The sequence below is a fragment of the Propithecus coquereli genome, unplaced genomic scaffold, assembly GCF_000956105.1.
Source record: "Propithecus coquereli isolate 6110/MARCELLA unplaced genomic scaffold, Pcoq_1.0 Scaffold6, whole genome shotgun sequence".
Lineage (NCBI taxonomy): Eukaryota > Metazoa > Chordata > Mammalia > Primates > Indriidae > Propithecus > Propithecus coquereli.
In genome coordinates this window covers 13,467,067-13,485,166 of record NW_012151951.1, presented here as the reverse complement: position 1 = coordinate 13,485,166, position 18,100 = coordinate 13,467,067, and positions in this window count along the sequence as shown.

Genomic DNA, 18,100 nt, shown 5'->3' with positions numbered 1-18,100 from the left:
TTTTCTTTGTTATTTTTTCCATTTGTCTTTTTTCTATTTCATTGACTTCTCTTTTCTTTATTATTTCATTCCTTATGCTTACTTCGGGTTTACTTTCCTCTTTTTTGTCTATCTTCTTATAATGAAACCTTGGTCATTATTTAAGACCTTTCTTCTTTTCTAATATATGGATTTAGACCATGCATTTCCCCCATGCACTACTTTAGGGGTATTGCGTAAATTTTGATACATTGCTTTCTTACTACTATTCAGTTTTAAATAGTTTCTTATTTTCCTTGCAATTTCTATCTTGAGCCATGAATTATTCAGAAATAAGTTATTTATTTGAAAATGTTATGTGATTTTATAGATACTGTATTGTTCTTGATTTCTAGTTTAATTCTATTAGGTAGACAGTAGACCTCCAGCTCTCCTAGGGACAAAAGCGGGCACTCCATCTCGGTGCTGCCTTGAGCAATTGCCCCACCTGGGGAAGACGGACAAGGGTAGGCACCCCATCTTGGTGTCCTGGTGCTGCCCCACCTTAATCCTGCCCCCAGCAACTTCCATACCTGGGGAAGGAGAAAAGCCTGAAATCTGCAAAAAATGCAGAAAATTCCCCAGCCCACAGGCCGGGTAGCCCAGGCACAATAGGACCTGGAAAGTGACCTAGAGTAAACTAAGGCTAATTATCATGTCATTAACTGTCATCAAAGTGGTTCCATGGTGATGTCTGAACCACAAGGGGGGACCCAATATGGACAGTACAAAATAGGACCCCAGACCATAACCAGAGCCTGTTGTTAAGACAAAGGGCCTGTTTATTGTCTGTGGTGAAGGTATCTTGCTCTTGCTCTATAAACCTAACTCGTTGTTTCTCAATAAACCTCCTTTCACTCTTGCCTTGCTTTTGGTGTATTTGCTCATCCTTCGGCCAAGAGTACACCAAGAACTGAGAACAAGATTCTGACCTAACAATTCTATTGTGGTCAAAAAACAAACTCTACATGATTTCCGTAATATTGAGTAGATTGTGAATTACTTTGTGTCCGAACATATAATTTATTGTGGTAAAAGCACCAGGTACATTTGTGTATTCTGCCATTGTTGAATGTAGCGATATATGAATATCAGTTAAGTCAAGGTGATTGACAGTGTTACTCAGATTATATTTTTACTGATTTTTTGTCTCATTGTTCTACCACTTGCTGATGGGTGTTAAAATCTCCTACTAATATTGTGGAATTGCCTATTTCTTTTATTCCTTCAATATTTTTCTTCATGTATTTTTGAAACTCTGCTATTAGGCACATATACATTTATGATTATTATGCTTCCCTGATGCATTGATGCTTTTATCATTATAAAATGACCCTCTTTGTTTCTGATCATACTGTGTCATGAGATCTATTTTGTGTGCTATCAGTATAGCCACTCCAGCCTTCGTATGCTTATTGTTTGCATGGTGTATCTTTTTTCCATCCATTTGCTTTCAGCCTCTGTGTGACTTTATATTTAAAGTGCCTCTCTTGTGTATATTATCATAGTTGAGTCATGCTTATTAATTCCTTTTTGTTAATTCCTGCCTTTTAATTGGAATGTTTGATCCTTTAACATTTAAAGTAATTATTGGTATGGTCAGATATAGGTGTCTCCTTTTATTATTTTTTTCTCCGTTCTCTTATTGTTTTTGTTCCTTTTTTTTTTTTTGAGACAAAGTCCCACCTTGTTGCTTGGGCTAGAGTGCAGTGGCGTCATCATAGCTCACTGCAATCTCAAATTCCTGGGCTCAAGTGATCCTCCTGCCTCAGTCTCCTGAGTAGCTGGGACTATAGGGATATGCCACCATTCTTGGCTAATTTTTGTATTTTTTGTAGAGATGGGGGTCTCACTATGTTGCTCAGGCTGGTCTCCTAGTCTCAAACTATCCTACCGCTTAGGTTTTCCAAAGTGCTAGGATTACAGGCATCAGCCACCATGTCCAGCCTATTTTTGGTCCTTTGTTTCTTCTTTTCTGATTCCTTTTTTATGCTTTTAATACATGTTAAATTACCTATTAGCTTTTTAGTTATATCTTTTGCATTTTTTTTTTTAGTGGTTGCACCAGAGATTAAAATATATATTCTTAACTTTTCACAGTTTACTTAGAGTTGGGACTGTATCTTCCCATAAAATGTAATAATCTTGAAATCATTGAGTTTTGTATACCAGCCCCTGCTCCAGTTGTCATATGCATTAAATCTAAATATATCATATACTCCATAAGACAATGTTATAATTTTTCCTTTGTATAGTAATATGTTGCCTGCAATTAAATCAATTCAATGAAGTTTTTATTTCAGATAATGAATGTTTTAAGTTCTAAATTTTTCATTTTGTTCTATTTATGTTTTCTATTTATCTGCTGAGGTTTTCTATTTTTTAATTTATTATAAATATGTTTTCCTTTACTTCATTAAGCATAGTTATTATAGATACTTTAATATTCCTGCCTGATAATTCCAACATCTGGATCTGACCTCTGTCCCTTTTTTTTTTCTTTTTCTTTTCCTTTTTGTTTTGTTTTGTTTTTTGAGACAGGGTCTTACTGTGTCACCCTGGCTAGAGTGCCATGGCATCATCATAGCTCACTGCAACCTCAAACTCCTGCCTCAGCCTCCCAAATAGCTGGGACTACAGGTGCATGCCACCATGCCTGGTTAATTTTTCTAATTTTTTGTAGCAACAGGGTCTCACCATGTTGCTCAGGCTGGTCTTAAACTCCTGGCGTCAAGCAATCCTCCTACCTCAACCTCCCAAATTGCTTGGATTACAGGCGTGAGCCACCTCACCTGGCCTGCTTGGTTTTTTTCTTGAGAATGGGTTGTATTTTCCTGGTTTTTTATATGTCAAGCAATTTTAGATTGTATTCTGGACATTACAAATATTACTTTGTTGAGATTCTGGGTTCTGTTATATCTAAAGAGTGGGGACTGTGTGTGTGTGCGTGTGTGTAAAATCTTCCTCTGATGAATGTTGATGTTTGTTTAGAAGTGAATTAATTTTATTAGAATGAAATTGCAAACTGTCTCTCCTGTGATGGACAACAGCTCAAAGCTCAGTATATTTCGTTTGTTCTTTCCTGAGGTGTTTTATTTCTGCAGTAGGAGGGTTAGCTGGAGACTTAGACAGAGTCTGCATAAGAATCTCGGGATTCTCTTCTCATCCTATCTCTTTTTCACAATACCCTCCCCAAAGGTGGAAATATCTGTCCCAAGCTCTGGTTTATGTTTCCTCATGCCAGAAACCTGGTTGTTTTCTATCAGAGCTTCAATTGCCCTGTGTCATGCTGTGACTGTGGCCTGCTATAAGCTGCAAAAATGGGCTCATGCTCTTTTCCTGGATCTTTCATCCATGGTTCGATTCCTTTTTAAAACCTCTGCTCAATCTCTAGATCTTTCATGTACTTGATTTTTATTGTGTCCAGAGATTATGATTGCTATATGTTGGAGAAGAGGTTCATCAGGATATTACTCCTCCATATCAAAAACAATACACACTGTTGATTGATTCACTTTTTTTTCTTTTTCTTTTTTTTGAGATGAGGTCTCGCTCTGTCACCCAGCCTGGAGTGCAGTGGCCTCATCATAGGTCACAGCAACCTCAAACTCCTGGGCTCAAGTGATCCTCCTGTCAGGTTTTAGTCTGAAAATGTCAGTTCTTAGTGCACTCATGGCCAAAGAGTGACCATACACACCAAAGTTAAGCAAGCACGAAAATGAGTATTATTGAGGAAAGAAAGATAGGATTACAGGACAAGAGCAAGATACAGGTTTACAGAGCATGGTACATATGCTACAGATGATGACCAGACCCCTTGTCACAGCAAAGGGAGAGCCAAGAAGGGCAAAAAGAGGGACTTGGTTATGGTCTGTATCTTGTTTTATATTGCCCAGATTGGGACCTCCCTAGGGGCTCAGACATCACCATGGAATCACTTTGACTGGACAGTTGGGAGTTGCATTACCTGAGTCTTACTACACGTGCGGGGTGTTCTAGGTCACTTCTGCACTCTATAGTACCTATGCTGCTTGGCCCATGGGCTAAAGTGTCCTCTGCATTCTTTTGCAGCTGGTGTGCTAAGTTCTGATTGGCAGAATTGGGTATTCCCTTCTCCCCCAGGTATGGCAGTTGTTAGGGAGAGAATCAGGGTGGGGCAGGACCAAGATGGGGGCCTTCTTCCCAGGTGGGGCAATTGTACCAAAGCAACAGCACCAACTTTTGTCCCTAGGAGACCCAGAATCCTTCTCTATCTACCTAACAATCCCACCTCAGCCTCCATAGTAGCTGGGACTACAGGTGTGCACTACCACGCCCAGCTAATTTTTCTATTTTTTGTAGAGATGGGGTCTTGCTCTTGTTCAGGCTTGTCTCGAACTCCTGACCTCAAGCAATCCACCCATGTTGATTCACTTTTTAAACTTTAATTTATAGTATTTAAAAAGGCAATATTATCTCAGTAACATAAAAAAGGAAAATAAATATCACTTGCTATGGACTGAACGTTATCATAAAATAGTAATTATTAATTATTAACTTTTCAACATTGAAGGTAAAAAGTAAACAGTGAGCTACAAGTAATAATACATAAATTTGTAAAATATAAGTCTGTAAAAGGGAAAACTCAATTTTTTTTCTGAAAACTCAATTTTTTAGCTTAGTTTAAGACAAAGATGAGGTCTTACATCAATGAAATGGTTTAGATTTTTAGTTTTTATGATAACGAACAGAGATTCACAACTAACATGTTGCTATGGTTTGAATGTCCTCTCCAAAATTCTTGTTGAAATTTAATTGCCATTGTGAAGGTATTAAGAGGTGGGGCCAATAAGGAGTCACTAGGCCATGAGAAATGTGCCCTCAGGGCACAGTGGCACATGCCTGTGTAATCCTAGCACTCTAGGAGGCCGAGGTGGGTGGATCACTCAAGGTCAGGAGTTCGAGACCAGTCTAAGCAAGAGCGAGACCCCATCTCTATAAAAATAGAAAGAAATTATCTGGACAACTAAAAAAAAATATATAGGAAAAATTAGCCAGGCATGGTAGTGCATGCCTGTAGTCCCAGCTACTCGGGAGGCTGAGGCAGTAGGATTGCTTGAGCCCAGGAGTTTGAGGTTGCTGTGAGCTACACTGATGCCACGGCACTCTAGCCCAGGCAACAGAGCCAGACTCTGTCTCAAAGGAAAAAAAAAAAAAAAAAAGAATGCATTAATGCCCTTACCAAAGGAGTGGGTTCCTGATAAAAGTGAGTTCGACCCTCTCTTGTCTACTCTTGCTCTCGCACGTGCTCTGCCATGAGATGACGCAGCAATAAGGCCCTCACCAGAAGTCAGCCCCTCAGCTTTGGACTTCTAAGCCTCCAGAACAGAAGAAATAAGTGTTTTTCTTTATAAATTACCCAACCTGTGGTATTCTGTTATAGCAACACAAAATGGACTAATACACATGTGTACATGGGTAGAAAAGGCAAAAGACATTAAAATATCATAGCTTTTCTCATATGAAACAAAACTGTCAACTTTGTTAAACAGACTTTTGTTTCAAGAAACCTCACTCCAGCAAGCTCCCAAATTTGCTCTGAATAGGCTTGTTTGGTAGTAGCCACAAAGTGATGGAAAAGGGGCTCTTTACCCTATCCCATTTGAGAAATGAATATTTAGTTTTGTGAAAAATTAAAACTTATTCAGGCTGGCTTTGGTGGTCACACCTGTAATCCTAGCACTTTGGGAGGCCAAGGCGGGAAGATCGCTTGAGCTTAGGAGTTTGAGACCAGCCTGAGTAAGAGTGAGACTCCATCTCTACTTGTTACAGCAAGTGTTACTGTGGGTGGTTCCGAGGACAAACCCAGCGGCACACGGAGGGTTGGAGAATCAAGGTTTATTCGCCGGCAGGCTCAGGCTCAGAGGGGACTCGCCACCAAATTCTGAGCCCCATCTACCAGGTTTTTCCCACTTTTATTAGGTTGGGGTGGTCTGAGGGGTGGGGTCTCAGGTGGCTAATGCAATAGGTAAGCATGATTGCAGAAGCCAGGTAATAGGTTAGTATTAGGTTGATGAGGGTCTTCCTTATCATACTAAAAATAGAAAAATCAGCCAGGTACAGTGGTGCATGCCTGTAGTCCGGCTACTCAGGAGGCTGAGACAGGAGGATTGCTTGAGCCCAGGAGTTTGAGGTTGCAGTGAGCTATGATGACACCACTGTACTCTAGCCAGGGCCACAGAGTGAGACTCTGTCTCAAAAAAAAAAAAAGAAAAAATTATTCAAATGTCAACAAATAATTGCTAGGTCGGCCTTGAATCTCCCAATTTTCTAATAACAGCTAAAGATCAAGCTTGAGCTCTCCCTGCTCTTTGCTGCTAGTTTTTGTCCAAAACTAGCAGGCAACCTGCTGGGACTCTGTTTTCACAAACACCTGAAAAGAGTCCAGAAAGGAAATGTAAATCTTTCTCTTTACATTTCACCAGCTCACAGCTTTTAGAATTTGTTTCTATAGCCTAAAGGTGTTCCTGAGAAGCTTCCCGACCAGACAGCAGGGGGGTAAACTCCAGGCCTTTGTTTCCTGCCCAAAACAGTATCTCAGGGGCAAAAATCACATCCCCTGTGATAGGCCTGACAACATTTCAGAGAAAACCAAGTCTCCAGGAACAGAAGAAATAAGAAAGATGGACAACTTGATGTCTCAACAACTGCCTGCTAATTACTTCACAACAATTACTATTTTTCTCTTCGTCCCTGTAAAAGCAGCAAGCTGCCTGGCCTCACTGCTGGCATCTCCCTTCTCTTTCTTGCCCTCTCCCTACTCTCCCAACCCCCTTTTCTCTCTCTCTCTCTTTCTCTCTCATTCTCTGTCCTTCTAAAGGATAAAATAAATTTCCTTTTATATGTCTTAATCTCTGTGTGAGAAATCTTTCTCCCCCTGCGCCATGAGCACCTACTAGCCTTTCCACCCTAACAATAATGTTCAAAATATTTTCATCGTGTTCTTCAGACGAACTCATTACCAGATCATTCAGACACCAAAGGACCCACTCACCCTAATCAAGCCAGATAGGATTGGTTTCCCCATCACCCCGTTCTCTTTGTTTTGCCAACAAAATAATGAGATTTAGCATAATATAACACTGCTCATCTTTTCAAAAGGCTGACGGAATAAGAGTTGAAATTGCTCCACTTCAAATAACATGACTAACAATTTTAAGCTGAAGAACTTTTAAACTGAAGAACTAAAGCTTTTTTTTCTTTGGTACGACAGATTCTTCATTCGCACAGACCAATGTGATCTGCTAGTTCCAGGATTCCGTACTTGCTTGTACTCCTTAAAGCCAGTGGCACTGACTCCATAGGGTTGCGGCTCCTCACGAAAATGGCTAAAGAGCCCAGATGGTCTATTCAGTGCCCAATTCCTTTGGTTTTAAGTTTCTTGCTATGCATTACTCTGGAGAAGTGTAGGAGAGGACATATACTACAGAAAAACAATGGTCCAGATCTTTAGAGTTCTTACCTTGGTCATCAATCCTGAAATTCTAAACTCTCTTCTCAAGTGGAAACAGAAAGGCCCATTCAACTTCAGACCTTAGCTTTTACCCCTCTGGCAGTGACCATGGGATACTTCCCCTCCTTCCAACCCCACATTGCTTCCACCTCCGGAGGGATGGCCCTCAGGCACCTAAGGTTTAAATGCCAATAGAAGTTGGTTTACAATCCTTTATAAAGGTGAAAAAGCTGCAGTTGCTTAAGAGAATGGGCTCAAGGAAATGCTCCCACCCACTCTCGGTGAGGTGCCCTCCATCCTCTCCGCGTGTGTTCTTTAGAAATATTACTAGATTAACTGGTGCAGGTTAAAAATGCATACTTGTCAGATTTGGTTCAAAATTTACATTTTAATCCAGGACCAGGGCTAGGGCCAGTAATACTACTGGAGAGGCTGAGGCAGGAGGATTGCTTGAGACCAGGAATTCGAGACCAGCCTGGGCAATATAGCAACACTCCCTCTGTCTCTATTAAAAAAAAGAAAAAAAATTTGTATTTTAGGTGTATCTGTAAGAGTTTTGGAAATACTATGTTAAGATTCTCTAGGACCATTGCTCAAGTTCAAGATGAAACTGCACCATCGTCCAAATCTGGAAATTTGAGAAAGGAGGAATTACGGACAAGCATGCTAGGAAAATAGGGGTGAACCAGATTGCCCCAGAAAAATTGGGACCTATCATTACCCTAACTGTAAATAGCCTTATGATTGAGTGCTGTTAAAAGAAAAACTTTAGACAATTGAAATTTAACAGAGTTTAATTGAGCAAAAAATGATTTCCGAATCAGGCAAACTCCACCTCCCCAACCGGAAGAGATTCAGAGAGACTCTGGAGCTGCCATGGGGTCCCGTAATATTTATGGACAGACAAACGGAAATGAAATACAGAAACCACTGGATTGGTTACGGCTGGGCGTTTGCCTTATTTGAACACAGTTTGAACAGTTTGCTGAAATTCTGTGATTGATACAAGAGTAGGTTACAGTCTATTTACACAGCCAATTAGGTTACTTTTACTATGCATGGAGAAAACTTTAGACTGAATTTAAAATATATAAGGAGGCAGCTTTAGGCTAAACTTGATTTAACAGGGCTCGGACTCCCATCCTCTCCTTCAGCTTTCCTTAACTTTCTTAACTCAGCTCCACTGGCATCTCCTAAGAGAAGTCTTTGGAGACTGTTTTCTCTCTAATTATTCATTTTTTCCAATTAGGGTTTCTCTAAAGCAGAATCTTCTTATCTTTAACCTCAGGCTATAGAAAGAAAGAGCTTAACTGCTTGGCTTAGAATCCTGGCTCTGCTCTTATAGTAGAAAGACCTTGGGCAAATTACTTAATTTTTCTGTGGTGGTTTCCTCATTTGTAAAGCTGCTATTAATAATAATAGCATTTACTTCAAAGGATATTGTGAGGATAAAATTAGTACACACTTGCAAAGTACTCAGAACACTACCTGGCCTATAAGTGCAGTTACTACTTCCTCTAGAAATAGTCTCTTTTCTTTCAGAGTCAAGTTCCAGATCAGTAAAAGTATTTGCATTTCTAAAGGCAAATTTTTATTAGCTACTCTTGCTCCATTTATTCTTTCAAATTCCGATAATTTGAGCAAAAAGATTTTTCACTTCAGTGATGCTCTGGGTGAAAAAAATTATGTCATTTGGAATCCCAGTACTGCATATTATATGTTTCTATTTGCTTTTCCTGGGTGGCTTTCCTGAGCTCAAATGATCTGCTCACCTCCGCCTCCCAGAGTGCTAGGATTACAGGCGTGAATCACCGCGTCCGGCTGGGAAACTTAATTTTAACATAATTGAATTTGTCAATGTTTTATGGATTATGCTTTTTGCCTTTGATTTAAGAAAGCCTCCTCTATTCTCAGTGCACAGGTTCTCCAATAGTTTTTTTAGAAGTTTTTAATTTTGCTTTTTATATTTAAATCTTTAATTCACCTAAAATTGATTTCTGTTTATGATGTAAAGAAGGAGTCCAAAATTAATTTTTTATATGAATAACTGAACACTGCTTATTAAAAGTCCATCCTATCCTCATTGGTCTACAATTCTGGTTTGTCAAAACTCGAGTTTGAAATTTATGGGCTTATTTCTGGTTTTCTATTTTGTTATTACTTCTTTATCTGAAGACTACAGTTTCCTCCTTCTTATAAAAGGAAAATTGGATCCCAAGAGCTGAAGTCTTTCATGAATTCTTCAGAATTTATAAAAACAGATTTCAAGAGTTTTTTTTTTTTTTTTAGTATTTTTCTACATTTCCTAAAGAAACAAAAAAGGAGACACGAGTTTGTTATTTGGAATACCAAAGCCAAATACAGCTGAACAACACCAGTTCGAACTACACAGGCCCATTTATATGCAAATGTTTTCAGGATTAGTGTATGGGTGAGTTTTGGTATGGGGTGGGGGCTGGAACCAATCCGCTCCATATACTGGGGGACAACTGTACTTCTAAAACGAACTCATTAACTTCACTGAAAGTTATTTCAATTCTCCATTAACTACATTGCCTATAGTACACATTTCAGGAAGTTTGGAAATTCATTTTTCAACTAAAAAAAGAGTCATTTCTGAAACATTTTCTTAATGTAACAGAAATATCCATATTCTTTCCTCCAGAGGACATTTTCCTAGCTGCTGAGGGACTGGCCCTTAGGACATTTTTGACTAGATGTTTCCTGGAAAGGAATCCAAAGCTCAAGACCAGTCACACCTGTCAATCAGCCACAGCCTGCCGCTTTCAAATCCAGTTGCTCAGAAGCCAGCAGCAAAAATTATTTACAGAGTAAAGCAGAGAAAAAATACAAGTGCATGTTTCCTGCCCTTTGTTCTTTTCCTAACACTTTCCCTTCATTTGCACCTCCTCACTCCACACAAACATTCAATAACAGGATCATTTTATTATAATATAAACTACATTTTTGGGTTTGAGGTAAATCAGAAGGAGAAGGATACATTCACTTACACAGAAAATAACTTAGTATTGGGGCAAAAAGTATTCCGGGAAAGGAAAAAAAGTTTCAACTTCTACTCTGAGAAAATACTCCGGAAATTATTCCTTTTTTTTTTTTTTTTTTTTTTTTTTAAGAGATGGGGTCTTGCTCTGTCTCGGAGTCTGGATTGCAGTAGCTTGATCTTATCTCACTGCAGAACACCTGGGCTCAAGCGGTCCTTCTGCCTCAGCCTCCTGAGCAGTTAGGACTATAAGCATGCACCATAGTGCCAGGCTAGGCTTTTTTTTTTTTTTTTTTTTTTTGTAGAGACGGCTTCTTGGTGTTTGCCCAGGCTGGTCTGGAATTCCTGGGCTCAAGTGATCCTCCTGCCTCAGACTCCCAAAGTGCTGGAATTACATGCATGAGCCACCACACCCAGCCCCAGTTATTCCCTTTTTAAACACATCGATTATTTACTATTGCTTCTTATTAATATTAGTTCATTTTCTCTCCTGAATACTCCTGAGATGATTATAGACTAACAATGCAATTATTCGGGAGCCTTCACGTATGGGCCCTTGAGAGGAATGAGAAGGGATTCTCTGTGCTGACAGCACATGTTCCGTGATACCCACTTTTGATATGTGATCACTGTGAAGCTTGCCAAGTAATGGCTTGACACTGATGTAGACTTGTTCGTTAAACACTATGGTTGGACAGGCTGTCTCTAGCTGATTACCATGTCCAGCACCAAGTGGAAGTTAAAGGGGGCTAAAAGGATTTATCAGACCTAGAGCCCTCAAACTGATTAGATTGAATTTATTACATCCGGTCGAGTGCTGTTTAGAATCATATAGTGGAAAAAGGTTTAATCAAAACTCAGGGCCTATATTTACCAAAGGGCTTGTCCATATTCAGAGATATGGGTGTGGGGCGGGGGTGTCTTTTAAGAAAATTTTCATGAATAAGGGTTATAGGTTTTGATACCATTTGCACACATTAAATAAGAAATTTTCTAAAATGAATGTGTAAAGACAAACAAGGGTTGCCCCAGAGACATAGCAAAGGCACACAGAAATAGAACTTTCCAGCAGTGTAGAAATAGGCAATGCTGCAAACAAACTGGACTCTGAAATCAGCTTGTTCTGCAATGACACTCAGGTTGAGGCCTTGAACACAGGTATTCATGAAGGGGGAAAAAAAAAAAGGCGAAGCCACAAACAAAAAGTCCTGCAACTATCAGACTTACACACAGAGTCAGCCTGTTGAATGTGGAAATTCTGAGGTAGTAAAACTGCAACCAGTGCTAATATAGCAGTTTACCCGCCAGGGAAAGGGGACTCCTGATGGAAGTAGCAGCAGTCTTAGTCCAGGTTCCTGAGAGTAATCAGGCCTTCCTTAGGAGCGGTACCTGACCTGATCATGCAGACTAAAGGCCTGCAGGTGAAATTTCACAATCATAGGGACAACACTGCCCGGAGCACAGGAAAGGCCACTATCCATATGAAATTCACACTGCGAGTGGCCACCAACGGCTGGGCCAGGGCAGTGGTATAAGTGATACCCTTAAAAGTGGCCCTTCCAACACTTTGCCTCCACGCAGTTGTGGGACGGCAAACGAGTGTGCGACGTGGATTGTCGTCGTGATACATTTGTATCTGCAATGTGAAATATGGTTTAGTCATTACAATTTCTACCAAGTTGTTGCAAACACACACAATTGAGGCAACTGGGCATTTAACATGAAATCGTAAATAACTGGCTCCAACTTACCAAAATAACACAACATTTTAGTTTGCATTTGTGAAAATCTAAAATGGGACAACTCGGCGGTTCTTTTTGCTCATCATGCGCAGGTCAGGGTTAAGGGCACCGCGCTGCGCATCCGTGAACGGAGGTTCTGGTCTGCTTGGGTAGCTTTAGACAAACTACTCCGTGCAACCTCCCTTTCTTCTTTTCTTAGAGACGGTGGATACTTTTTCGTGTCACTGCACTTGGAAATGGCTACACGGCCAGGTGGGACACACTACTGCGCGGTCCCTAGGGAGTTTCCCACAGTGGGAAGCAGCCTGAACTCGTGTTGGAGGCTGGGGCCAGGGATCAGTCCTAGAAAGGGGAAGGTTTGGGGGCAGAGGGAGGAGACCAAGACTTGGGAACGCAGTGTCCTTGCTCCCCAAACTCCGTTCCTGGGCACCGACCGCTTGCACTGCGACCGCCTAGGGCAGAGACGCCGACCGTAAGCCACGGCCGGGGCCGGGGTCAAATGGCCGGCGCCGGGTCAGGCCGGCGTGCGCGGCAGCACGCACGGGGGCTCGGCCCTCAGCCGCGCGCCTTTGCGTGCGCGCGCATGCCGGGGGGCGGGGCGTGTGGGCCGGGCCTCCGGCGCGCGCCGCGGGCGGGGGCGGGACGGAGCGGGGTGGTGGGGGCGGGGCCTCCGCCTGCGAGGCTGGACTGGCGGCGGCGGCGGGAGACGGGTGACCCTCGGAGGGGCGCCTCGGCCATGACTGCGGAGCTGCAGCAGGACGACGCGGTCGGAGCGGCCGACGGCCACGGCTCGGTGGGCCCCCGGCGGCTGGCGGGAGCTGGGGGGCGGGCCGCGGGACCCGGTGGGGAGGGGTGCAGAGCGCGGGCGGGCGCGGGGCGCGGGCGGACGGGCCGGCGGGGCCTGCGGGGCTGTGGGCGCGGGCCGGAGGGGCTGGGGAGGGCATGCGCCCGCGAGGGTGAGAACCGGGCCTTGGGACGAGGCTGACGGCTTTGCACCGCTCGGGGGCAGAGATCCAGGACTTTATCTGCGAGTGCGTGGGCGACCTGAAGTTGGAGGGGATTAAGGTGTTTTGAAAAACCAGATAGAAAGGGCTGGACGTGGGGTTGTCTGCATCAGGGCTCAATGAGGCGGGCGCTCCTGGGCCCCGACCTGGTGAGAAACTTCCGACAGGGCAGCGTTGCTTGTTTTTGTTTTGTTTTGCTTTGACTTTTAAATCAGTTTTATAGCGGTGTTTGAAAGAGTCTGAAGCCGACCGGAGTTGTCTCGCTGAAAGCCGGGAATTATCAACGTCTTTATAAAAGACCTAGGGTCCTAGTTTACACTACTTCCCTACCTACCAACCCTGCTTTTATAAAAAAAAGAAACAAGACAGAACAGCCTCCCCAGTTATTTCGTGCATTCATCACTGTGGATTTTTAAGGAGGATGAGGAACGGCGCGATGAATAGAAGGTATACGGAGGGTGCTCTCCTGTTCCTAATATCTAAGAAGATTGAAATCAATACAAGGATTTCTGGGCTAAGACGATGAGAGCAAAAGAACACTGGTTTGGGAGAAAATCGAAAGGCTAATGTCTGTGTGAAGAAACTTAGGAAGTGGGCAATTTGAGAGTATCTTATAATGTTACCTCAGAATGTTATAACTTAACACTATCTTCTCACCCCTCAAGTACTGCACTTTTTCAAGACAGAATGGGAAATCTGTGCTACATTTTCAAATACGAGTTTGGAAATGAGAAGTTCTAAAAAATATTTACAAAGTTGTCAGATGTCTCCGAGTGAGAATACTGTTACGCCTTTTTACTCTTTTGTCCAAAGACCAGTAATATACAACATGGATGCACTTTCTCAAACTCCTGGAGAGAAAGATACTTGTAGGTCCTAGGCTCCAAAATGGAAGTATGTGGATGGTATTTCGTGTGCTGATTTCTAATGGAAATATTATTGTTAGATGTTCACAAGTGCTTTTTGGAATTTGGGTCAGGATTTTTCTCTGTTTGGTTTCAGAGATCAGTTCCATTTGTTTTTAGGGCAGTGACTTAAAAACAGGTGGGAAAATTTTAGTTTTGAGACAGTCATATTGATTTAGAGAAGAAACTGTTTGAAGGGAGAGCAAGTCATATTTAAATTTGTCAGGGCTCTGTCATTTAAGACCACATGTCTATTAATCAGCAGCATCTTCATTTACCTCTGCCACAGTTTGAGTAGTGACCCTATTTTAGCATTCTCTATTTGAGAGTTTGTATGTGAGGTGGCTGGTGAGCGTTTGTATATAAGTCATAGCTATTTTGGGAAGGCTTGGAACACTAGTGGCCGTGGCTGGCTGGAGTACCCTGATTCCTGGCAACCTGCAGAGTGATGACATTTAGTGTTCTTCCCAGTGATTTGCCCTATACCAACAGATGATAAGCTTGGAATGCTTGATAACGTTTGCCCTTTTTGTTTTTGCTAATGTAAAATGCTTAAAGTTAGAAGCACAGGTTGAAGAAACTTATATGGGGAAGGTGCATTTTGCATCTTAGAAGAAAGATTTTAATAACTTCTTCCTCATCTTGGTAAGTTTCACATTAGAATGGATTCTTTTAGGCGGGCGCGGTGGCTCACGCCTGTAATCCTAGCACTGTGGGAGGCCGAGGTGGGCTGATTGTTTGAACTCAGGAGTTGGAGACCAGCCTGGGCAAGAGCGAGACCCCCGTCTCTACTAAAAAATAGAAAGAAATTATCTGGACAACTAAAAATATATATAGAAAAAATTAGCTGGGCATGGTGGCGCATGCATGTAGTCCCAGCTACCCGGGAGGCTGAGACAGAAGGATAGCTTGAGCCCAGGAGTTTGAGGTTGCTGTGAGCTAGGCTGACGCCACGCACTCACTCTAGCCAGGGCAACAGAGTGAGACTCTGTCTCAAAAAAAAGAAAAGAAAGAATGGATTCTTTCATTTTGAATTCTCTGAGGCATTCTACCTTTCTCTTAAAGGATATTTAATTGTTCTAGTTGAGAAGAGCTATCCTTCCCTGACACTCAGAGAAGCTATTTAAAACCTAGAATGCTTCTCTTCCGTTATTGGTCAATTGCACACAGGACAGACATAACCCTTTATAGCTTCTCAAGAATTTTGGTGAGAGAAAAATGTAGTACTCCTGAAATATGCTGTCAGTATGTGCTGGAATCTGAGAGTAGACACTTTGTGATATTACTAAATTCCCCCAGACTACAGACTGATACTCCAGTATCTAAAGGGATTACTTACTGACAGGTTCCTGTATTTAAATCAATTCTTGAGTTGATTAAAATCCAGCAGCAAAGTTTACCATTGTTGTAGGATACACAACTTGGTCAGTTTGGTTCTTATAAACTTGTCACTCTTGGAAGTTGTACTGAGGGTTCACATCACACATTCTTTATGCCAGCTGAAGCCCTATAAAAACCTGCCAGTTTAAGTGAAAATTTAATTCCCTTTTTTCTTTCTCTTGATTTATTGACTTTTAATTTCCTTTTAATACTTTGTCCCATTAATTATGATTTTTTTTGGAACACCCACAACTCTTATACCCCCTCAACTGTAGTTACTGCTCATACAATGAGTACAGTATTTATAAGACATATTGACAAATAGCATCTCACCAGAAAAGATTTTTCCATGTGTTCTGTTTCATCAAAAAAATTAAACCAATAGCAAAGCGAAGCAAATAGTTTCTAAGGAAAATAATGTTGCTGATAGTAGCAATAGCTAATAGATTTTAAAAAAAATTATATATATATAATCTTTATTTTTTGTAGAGCCTGAGTCTTGCTGTGTTGCTCAGACTGGTCTCAAACTCCTAGCCTCAAGCAAACCTCTTGCTTCCCAAAGTGCCAGGATTATAGGCCCCAGCCACCACACCCTTCCCATTAACGTTAATTAAACTTGTACCATATGCTGGAACCTGTCTTTGGAACTTAACATAGTGTTATCTCAATATTTATGACAACTCTGTGAAGTTTCTTTGAGAAGGCTTCTACTCGTTAAGTAATTTGTCCAAAGTCACCCAGCTAGGAAATGTACAGCCAGGATTGTATGCAGGCAGTTCTAACTCCAAGAGCCTAAGACATCTCTTGGTCCTATTTCTTAGTTGATGGACCCATTGTCCTTGATCAAAACCGTTCCATTACTCTATTAATGCCTTCTCTAGAACTCTCCTCCTGATGTTTTAAACTTCCATTCCTCCCTGCAGTCTTTATAAATAGATAATCTTCATTTCTACTTGGCTGAGCTCAATAGTGTCTGAAAAGAGCTCCCTGTCTCATGTTTTGTGTCCGCCAACCCCACCCCTTGGCCCCTGTATCTTATCTCTTTTCTCCTGTTTCAGTTGAAGAAATACCCTTCCTTTCTTCCCCCTTTGTGTCTTGGAGAGAAATCTAGATTAGTGGTAGTGGTTCTTACTGGGGAGGGATTTTACAATCTAGGAAGCATTTGGTCATGTCTGGAGACCTTTTCGATTGTGACTCCTGGTGGATAATGCTACTGGCATCTAGTGGGTAGAAGTCAGGAATGCTGCTGAATATCCTGTGGTGTATAGGATAGCCCCCCCCCCAAACAGTTATGCGGCCCAAAATGTAAATAGTGCTGAGCTTGAGAAACCCTGATGTCTCTCCTCATGTTTTTATGTTATGTCACCTCTCCTTTATCCTACTCTAACCCCCCAGACACCTTCACTGTCTTCTCCCTTGGTACTCACATTGCGGTCCATGGACCAGCAGCATTCACGTGACTAGGATTTAGAAATGCAGAAAGTTGGGTGTGCTAGAGCCAACTTGTTCTGCCTTTCCAGCTAATTGTGTACATCTCTTCCAGCTCTGTGTTCAGTGACCTCATGTTGATAGCTGGGTTAAGGTATATTTATATCAAGGAAACAAGCACGTGCTGCAGATCAGCAAACCACTGCTTATACCTCCACTCTAGACCTGTCAAATCAGATTCTATCTTTTCACAAGATCTCTAGGTGATTCATTTGCATATTAAATTTTGAGAAGCATATGGATAGAATTCTCATTTTCCCTTCTGCTGTGCACATGTGTCCTCAGCAACAAAATCCTCTGCTGTCCTGATCAGCTGTTGTCTTGTCCTCCTCCTGCCTTTTATTTAGTTTACTTCTGTCTTTTGTAGAGACTGGGTCTTGCTATTGCCCAGGCTGGTCTTGAACACCTGGCTTCAAGCAATCCTGCTGCCTTGGCCTCCCAAAGTGCTGGGATTGCAGGAGTGAGCCACTGCACCCAGCCATATTTTGTTTACTTTTGCAGCAGAGTTTCTAAACGCACCTGATCCTTTTCTAAAACATTTTTCCAATGACAAAATAATTCAGACTTGATACAGAAAACTTGAAAAATACAGACTCGAGCAAGATTAACTCTTAGCTGACAGAAGATTGAGGCAGGTTGGTTTCCAGATTCTACAACAGAGCTTGAGGTGGCAACAGCAGCTTCTGCAAAAGCCCACTTGTGAGATGGCCGTGAGGATCAATCTGGGCTCCACCAAGACGGCCGATTGGTCAGAGGCCTGTAGAGAGACTGACCAGGCAGCAGCGGGTTAGGTTGTAGGGCCATGAGTGGTTTTATGTAATCGGCATCTGCTGGGCCGCCTGATGGTGAGCCTTTCCAAAGTAGGCTTTAAGTGTTTGCTATTGTTGAATGAAACAGATTTCTCAGAGGTGACCAGTGACTGACCACCTTCTAGTCACATTAGTGGCCTTTCAGTAGCAATTCCTTTTACAATTTTGCTTTGGTTATTCAAGTACCCACTGAAGTCCCGTTCTCATGCTTTTATTATTTTATGCTTTTATGATCCCCCATTATCCACTTTTTTGTTGATA